Source organism: Haliaeetus albicilla, chromosome 18, assembly GCF_947461875.1.
Source record: "Haliaeetus albicilla chromosome 18, bHalAlb1.1, whole genome shotgun sequence".
Lineage (NCBI taxonomy): Eukaryota > Metazoa > Chordata > Aves > Accipitriformes > Accipitridae > Haliaeetus > Haliaeetus albicilla.
In genome coordinates this window covers 16,735-24,534 of record NC_091500.1, presented here as the reverse complement: position 1 = coordinate 24,534, position 7,800 = coordinate 16,735, and the positions used below count along the sequence as shown (strand labels likewise).

The 7,800-nt window shown below is 48.6% G+C and overlaps 1 long non-coding RNA gene across 2 annotated transcripts; it reads right to left on the bottom strand.

The window, feature by feature from the left end:
• Window positions 1-720: 720 nt before the first annotated feature.
• Window positions 721-6,650, bottom strand: LOC138689630 (uncharacterized). 2 transcript variants are annotated; one of them, XR_011328551.1, is made up of 3 exons: window positions 6,501-6,650; window positions 5,852-6,163; window positions 721-889 (listed from the first exon to the last, which is right to left on the bottom strand). It is a non-coding gene; the product is annotated as an uncharacterized lncRNA (long non-coding RNA). The 2 variants fall into 2 exon arrangements; XR_011328550.1 differs by lacking the exon at window positions 6,501-6,650 and having other exon boundaries at window positions 5,852-6,445.
• Between the last annotated feature and the right edge of the window lie 1,150 nt (window positions 6,651-7,800).

Below are 7,800 nucleotides of genomic sequence, written 5' to 3'. Positions count from 1 at the left end.
CGGGCTGCGTTTGCGCTCCCTTTGCACGAGGCGAGGGGCCGTGAGGGAGCCCAGGGGAGGAGGAGGTGAGGCGCTGGGGGGGGTCGGGCCGTGCCCCCCCCCCCCCGTTCCTGCTGGGCTCCAGCTGTTGCAAATATTCTGGTAAAGAAATCAAAATTTAATCCCATAGAAGAGTTAGGTTTGATTAAGAAGTAAAATTGTGAAGCATAACGAATAGGATCGTTAAGTTTGAAACGTAGCCATAGAAACTTTAGGAACTGTGTTCACGTGACTCTAGGAACCTTAATATTGTTAAAGTTTGAAATAGCTAACCCTAGAAACCTCACCAGGAAGTTACGGGTTTTTCTACGTTCTGTTTCAGGAAACTAAGGAAACCGTCGTGGACACCAGTTTGCTGCTTGGAAACCCCCTTACCCTTCCCATCTCGATTTGAGTATCGAAGATTCCAGTCAGCAGAGCTAAGTGTAACTGACCAATGATTGTTTTTAAATAAGAATATTGATAAGGTTATATAATCAAAGGACCGATCATTATAAAGGTTAAATTTAGGGACGAGCAGAGTATGCATTTTTACGGAAGGAGCTTAGGTAACAATGACCTGACAAGAAAAGTCTGTAAAAACGGATGGATTTTGATACTAAGCGGGACACGCCTTTGGAGGAGCGATCCCCCGTCCCCCCAGCGCTGCGATAAACGAAGTGCCTGCTTCTTAACTTCACGTTGGTGTTAAGGAGTTTTATTCCGGATTTCGGTAACAGTTTTGGCGACCCAGATGGGACCTTGCGAGTGAGACTGGACGAGATCGAGTGTCGATCGAACTCCGGCCGGCACCGAGGTATTCTCGGGGAGAACCATCACCCTCGACTCACAAAGCTCCTCGCAGCGTTCCCTGGAAAAAAGGTAAGGCGCTGCTTCTTTGGAATTTGTTTGGAAAGCCTGCCCGTGAGGCGCGGTGAAAGCTTCGCAGGGTTGGGGCTTGGAGGGTACCCGTCTGCAGTGGAAGCCTAGGCGTCTGCCCGTAAGTCATAAGCGAAAGCTATTGCTGGGTTGGACTTTGTGTATTATTTGGGACAACTGTCATTTGCATTTGTTTGGTATTTGCTATTTGAATGTATATAAGTATAATGGCATTAGCAAAATTGTTTAAGAATAAGAGTGCAGGAAATAGAACTGCTGATGAAAAGTTACCAAAAACATCACTGTTGGGACGTTTATTGGCACATTGGGGTGAATTGCAGGAAAAATGGTAAACAAACAGAACTTTGAGTTACAATACTATATTGCAGTTACTGTTGTTTTGTAGGAGAGAGAGTAAATGGAATAAAGTGCCATATGTAGATTTGTTCTTTTTAAGTGAACGTATCTGACGGGGACCGGAGGGGAGTCTCCCAGCAGAACCTCTGGTTACAGCTAAACTGGGAGAACAGAAAATTGAATTTGAATTGACACTAGGGTCACCTTTTCAGTTTTAAATACCTTAGAGGGAGAGTTAAGTGTTGAAGAAATTGGTGGTGTCTGTCGGCGCAACAAGTGAACGAGAAACTAGACCCTTCTTTAAATCTTTAACAATGAAATTAGGAAAGCAACGGGTCACTCAGCAGTTTTTGTATGTGCCAAATTCTCCTAAAATCCTGTTAAGGAGAGATCTATTTGAGAACTTAAGAGGCAGAAATTAAATTTAAAAATGGAGAGATTAAAACTTTAATTCCAGAAACTAAACGTATCGAAGCAGTGGCTTTGTTGTTAACAGGACGGTTACCGACAGCAGAAGATTATACCAGTCAAAGTACAATGCTGTAATTCCAATCGTCTGGACTGGGAAGTTCCCGGTAAATCCAAAAAGCAGAACCTGTAAGAGTTGATTTAAAGCCAGGATCGAATCCGGTAAGAATTAAACGATACCCCTTAAAACCGGAAAGTCGGAAAGGGTTAGTAATGGTAATACAAAAATTTTTAAGATACAAATTGTTAATAGAATGTGAATCCAGATATAACACCCCGATCTTGCCTGTTAAAAGGCTAATGAAAAAGATGATAGATTAGTTCAAGACCTCCTCAGAGCAATAAATCAAATAGTACAAGATATTCATCCGGTAGTAGCAAATCCTTATACTTTGTTAACAACCCTAACGGAGAAACAAGAATGGTTCACAGTGTTAGACGGAAAAGATGCCTTTTTCCGTACTCCCTTGGATCCCAATAGTCGAGAGGTTTTTGCTTTGGAACGGGAAAATCCTGAGACTGGGAGAAAAAACACAATATACGTGGACAGTCTTGCCTCAAGGCTTTAAGAATAGTCTTACCATGTTTGGAAATCAATTGGCACGAGAATTAGAGATTTGGAAGAAAGAAAATAATCAAGAAATCTTGCTGAAATATATGGATGATCTGTTAATTGTAGCTGAGACAGAAGAACAATGCACAAAGTTAACTATTAACTTTTTGAACTTTTGGGGAATCAGTGGATATCGAGTGTCAAAAGAAAAAAACCAAATAACCCAGAAAGAAGAAACTTATTTGAGTTTTAAAATCCTAAAAGGACAGAGACAATTGGGAACTGAGAGAAAAGAGGCAATTTGTCGTCTCCCCGAACCTAAGACTAAAAAAATTAATGACGAGCATTTCCGGGAATGGTTGAGTGGTGTCACCTGTAGATTATAAATTGTGGCTTGCTGGCCCGACCTTTATAGGAGCAGCTCAAAACCTCAAACAACGGATTGGACCGATGCCGAGAAAGCTACTTTCCAAGAATGGAAACAGGCTGTAATGGGGGTGCCAGCCCTAGGCCTGCCAGATCTCACAAAGACACTTGAACTTTTTGCTTGTGAAAGAAGAGGTATAGCTCTGGGTATCCTGGCCCAATATTTAGGGCCAAGTGGGCGAGCTGTGGCCTACTTCTCGAAGCGATTAGGTAACATGAGTCTGGGACGCTCTGGTCGTCCGAGAGCCGTCGCTGCAACTGTGCTACTGACCCAGGAAGCTCGTAAGTTCACCTGAGGACAAAGGATTAGAGGACAAAGGATTACTGTACGTTTCCCATATGATAACTGTTGTGCTAAAACAGAAAGGGGGGCATTGGTTATCCCCTAGCAGAATGCGGAAATACCAAGTGGCGTTGCTGGAACAAGATGATGTTTACCTAAAAACTACTACCACCGTTAACTCTGTTGCGTTTTCAACAACTGATCAAGTTAAAGGAGAACTGGAACGTGACTGCTTGCAGACAATCGAAAGAGTTCACTCCAGCTGACTGGATCTCTGAGATGTGCCGCTAGAAGAAACAGATTGGGAACTATATGCCGACGGAAGCGGTTCCATCTGTGAAGGAAAACGTTTATCAAGATAGACAATAACTACCGAGGAGGTAATTGCATTGCCAACTTTGCCTTCGACGATATCTGCCCAAAAGGCTGAATCGATAGCTCTTATTCGAGCTCTGGAACTAAGTCAAGGAAAGCGAGTCAACACTTAGACTCAAAGTACACTTTTGGAGTAGTACGTGCACACGGAGCGATACGGAGAGAAAGAGGACCGTTATCTGCACAAGGAACCACCATTCAGCACGCAGAACAAATACCGAAATTGTTAGAAACCATTCCAAAACCAACAGCAGTCACGATAATGCACTGTAAAGCACATCAGTTAGGTAAGACCGGTCCTAACGCAGGTAACCGACTGGCTGATAAAGCTGCTAAAGAGGCTGCGGAAAAAGGCATCCTAGCACTAGTTCCAGAGAAAAGTATAAAATTGCCTAAAGAAACTCCAAATTATAACGAAAAAGATGAAGAATTAATTATTAGATTGCAGGCTAACAAAATGAAACAGGATAGGCTGTAACACCGACAGGTCAAATAATAGTCCCACCCACAATAATAAGAGAAATTGCCCGAGCTGAACATCACAAAGTATATTGGGGAACAGAAAGTGAAATATGACAAAGATTGTTTAAACAATTAGAAGCGGATGTGAAATTTATATATAAAAATATCCCCGAATCAGTAATAAGATCATCTTTGGGATTATGAAATAAGGAAATTTTTTAGGAGAATATTAGCAAATTGATTTTATAGAATTGCCTTGAAAAGAAGGATATATCCTAGTTTGAGTTGATATCTTTACTGGGTGGCCCAAGGCTTTCCCTTGTCGCACCAACAGAGCAAGGGAAGTACTCAAAGTCTTGCTCAAAGAGATAATACCAAAATATGGGGTGCCTGTAGGAATGTCATCTGACAATGGCCCTCATTTTATAGCAAAGACTGTGAGACAGGTTGAGCAAAGTATTATCTATAGATTGAGACTATCACACCCCATATAGACCACAAGCAAGTGGGGGGGCGGGGGGGGGCGGGGAGAGAGAGAGAGAGAGACAGAGAGAATGAACTATACCCTTAAGCAACAGTCGAGTAAAATTTGTCAGGAAACCTCACTCCTCACATGGGTTAAAGCATTACCCATGGCTCTATTAAGAATCAGAGTATAGCCAGAAGAGAAAGAAAATTTAAGTCATTATGAAATGTTGTATGAAAGACCATATCAAGAGTCCTATGTTCTGAGTATCTTGAGTGCCTTTGGAGATATGTTTTTAAAAGGTGTTATGATTTCTTTAAGCAATTCTTTTCAAGAACTTTGTTAGTATGTCTCCACAGCTGGACCCTTAGAGTTGGACGTAGCAGCGCATCCCTTCCGACCAGGAGATTGAATATATATAAAATCACTGAGAAGCGGAAAGGACCGTATCGAGTCATTTTAACAACCCTTATAGCAGTAAAGGTCTGGGAGAAGAACCTTGGCTTCATTATTCAAGAATAAAGAAAGCACCAACAAGAAACCGGAAGTCTAAAGAAACTGGCCCTTTAAAACTGAAAATCTATAAGTAAGTTTCACGTTATCTGTTTGGGAAAACAGCTGTGTAAAGTTGATAATATTGGGGTTGCTATTAGGAATATTGTCGAGGGCAATAATCTTTTTGTGTGTTTAGAGGGCGTATGCATTTTTTTTTGAGGGGTTCTAAACATGAGATAAACAAAATGAAACAATTATTGTTTGAGCTATTAATCTTGAGATTAACCGTTTTTGTAATTTGGATTAAAAAAAAAAAATCTAGTTTTGTAACTGATTCAAAGTTTTGTAAAGACACAAAACTTAACCTCAGTAACAGCCTGCCTTCCGATTCCAAAGTCAGATGAAAATCTAGTTCCGTGGAGAATACTGACATTGAATTTAACCAAAACTTGAGAAAAGATGCAGAACAATGAGAATCATTTTAGCAAATTAAATGGGATGGATTTAAAAGGCAATTATTTTTTTTAAATTTGAAAGAAGGAATTATAGCGTTGTGAATTATAACATTACCAAACCATCCACCTCGTGGACAAAAGAATTCATTTAATCGCCCTTCGGGAGAAACTTGTACAAGCACCCCTTGGGGCTGTCAGTTGCCAAAACCGTAGAGACAAGTGCAAAAAGGAACTTGGGATCATATTGAAAATATAAAACAATGTTTAGAATTTACTGGAGTTCCAGGATCCTCGTTAGAGCCACCCAGAGTCGGGACCATCTATGGAAATTTAGACTGGTTTAGACAACCAGAGAAAAATCACACATCCTAAACAGAGCTGAATGAAGGTTTATACTTGCAGCTCCTCTGACCCCAAACTCCAAAGACTTTCTCTAGTAGCTAAAGCTCTAAGATGGGGATGTATTTGTAGAAAGTATAATAATATTTTACATGATCTTTGGTCCCCTCTTAATAACGGAAAAAATTTAGCTTGGAGTTGACTGTATTAAAGGACAGGTGAAAAGTTCAGGCTTAACTGTTTGGGTGACTAGTGATGATATATGATCCACTCACCTTTTCATGAAGGAGAAAGGCAACTCGTGGACTTTAGACTTAATAACTCTATCCTCTCTCTGGAAGAAATCTCCCTTGTGGCCTCACTGGTGGACCTGGGTAAATGGAAAAGATGATACCTGGCAATGGCCAAGTCTTAGAACTAAAATAAGAGGGGTATTAAAATCTGTATTTTGACCCCAGTTAACACCTCTTCCCAATCAGCTGACTCTTGACATCTTTCATTCAATCAAGGAAGTGCCTGCTGCTTAAGTTCACATTGGTGTTGAGGAGTTTTGTTCCGGATTTCGGTACCACAGCTGCGGGCCGGGGCTGGAGGAGCCGCAGGTGCGGGCAGTGAGGCTGATGGGGACGGCCGCTCTCTGGCCAGGGGGGGCTGCCGGGGGCGGGGCCGGTGGGAGCCCAGGCAGGAGCGGAGCGGAGCGGTGGCCGGGCTGCGGCTGCCCCGAGGGAGAAGGGGAGCGGGGCCGGGCGCCCCTCGGACCGCGAGCGTCGGGGGCGGGGGTGGCCCGGGGGAGGTGGGGGCCGCCTGTGCCGAGGCCGAGCCCGAGCCCTGGGGGCTCACAGGGCGGCTGGGAGCACGTGCGCGCGGGGGGCGGGAGCTCACAGGGCCGCTGGGAGCACGTGAGCGCGCGGGGGGGGTGCTCACCGGGCCCCGTGGCGGGGCTGCGCAGTCGGCCGGCGGGTTCCGGGGAAAGCCCCAAGGAGGACGGCAGGGTCCGTGTCGGACGCACGGAGCGGCAGCGGGGCCGCGCCGTGCCGGAGCGGCGGCGGGCGCTGCCCGGAGCCGGGCGGGGGATGCCGCGCCGTGCCGGAGCCGGGCGGCGAAAGCGCGCCGGAGCTGCCCGGAGCGGCGCTGGGGGCTCGGCGGGAACTGCGGCTGCGCCGGCGTGGGGGGTGGGCGGAAACGGAAGCGGCGTCCTCTCGGGGTCGGACAGCAGGGCAGGCTGCCTCCCGGGGCATGCCGGGAGCTGTAGTTTTCGCGGACTCGGCGGCCGGGCGGCAGCGTGGCTCTCGGGCGCGGCGTAGTCCCCGCTGCCGCCGCGGCCCCCGGAGTCCGACAAGGTCAGACGCAGGAGCGTTACCGGTTTCGTGTGGTTTTCCGCGGGCTTCCCGCTGCGCCCGCTCCCCGACCAGCCGTGCGGACGCGCCTCCTGGGCGCGTGGGGCAGCCCGGCGTTCGCTCGCCGGCTCTGATCCCTCCGGCGCATGCGCGGTCCCTGGGAGCAGCGTGGTGGCGCGCAGGGCGCGGGTCTCAGCGGCAGCGGGCGAGCGCCGGGATCGCGGGTGAGGCGAGCGATCCCCTCCGGCGGGGGCGGGGGGTGCCTCCTGCCCGCTGGCCGCCCGGGGCTGGCGGGACGGGAAGCTGCGAAGCGGCCGCCGCGGCAGGCTCCCGGTCCGCCGGAGGCGAGCCGGGCCAGGGCAGCGCCCGGCAGTTCCCTGAGAGCCGATAGAAGGGAAGAGGGGACGGAGGCGGGCACCCCCCAGGCGCGGCCAGCGGGCGCCTCCCCGAGTCGCCGGAGCTCCCCCGACGCCTTCGCTCGGCCCGTGCGGCTGCCCCCAGCTCCAGCCCCTCCCCTGAAGCCTGTGCTGTAGCCGCAGGCAGCCCCCGAGCCCTGTCGTGAGGGCAGCAAGCTGGCCCTGCGATGTTCTCGAGTCTCCCTGAACGTGGGTGCCGTTAGCAGCGGCGCGGGGAACGAGCGGCGTCTGCGGAAGCCCCTGCGGAAGGAGGGGCTCCGGCCAGGGTCAAGCTACGGTAATAATGGTCACTGCTGCCTCTTTCCCTCTCCCAGAGGCCACGCTGTGAGTGCGGTTGTCCGTTCGTCCCCGGGGATGCCGTTGACTGCAGCGGCCTCAGGCTTGCGTGGGCTGTCTCTGCCTGGCCTCCCTCTCCTCGCGGCGCGGGAGCACAGAGGGACAGGCGGAGCACTTACTGGCTGTGGACGGGAG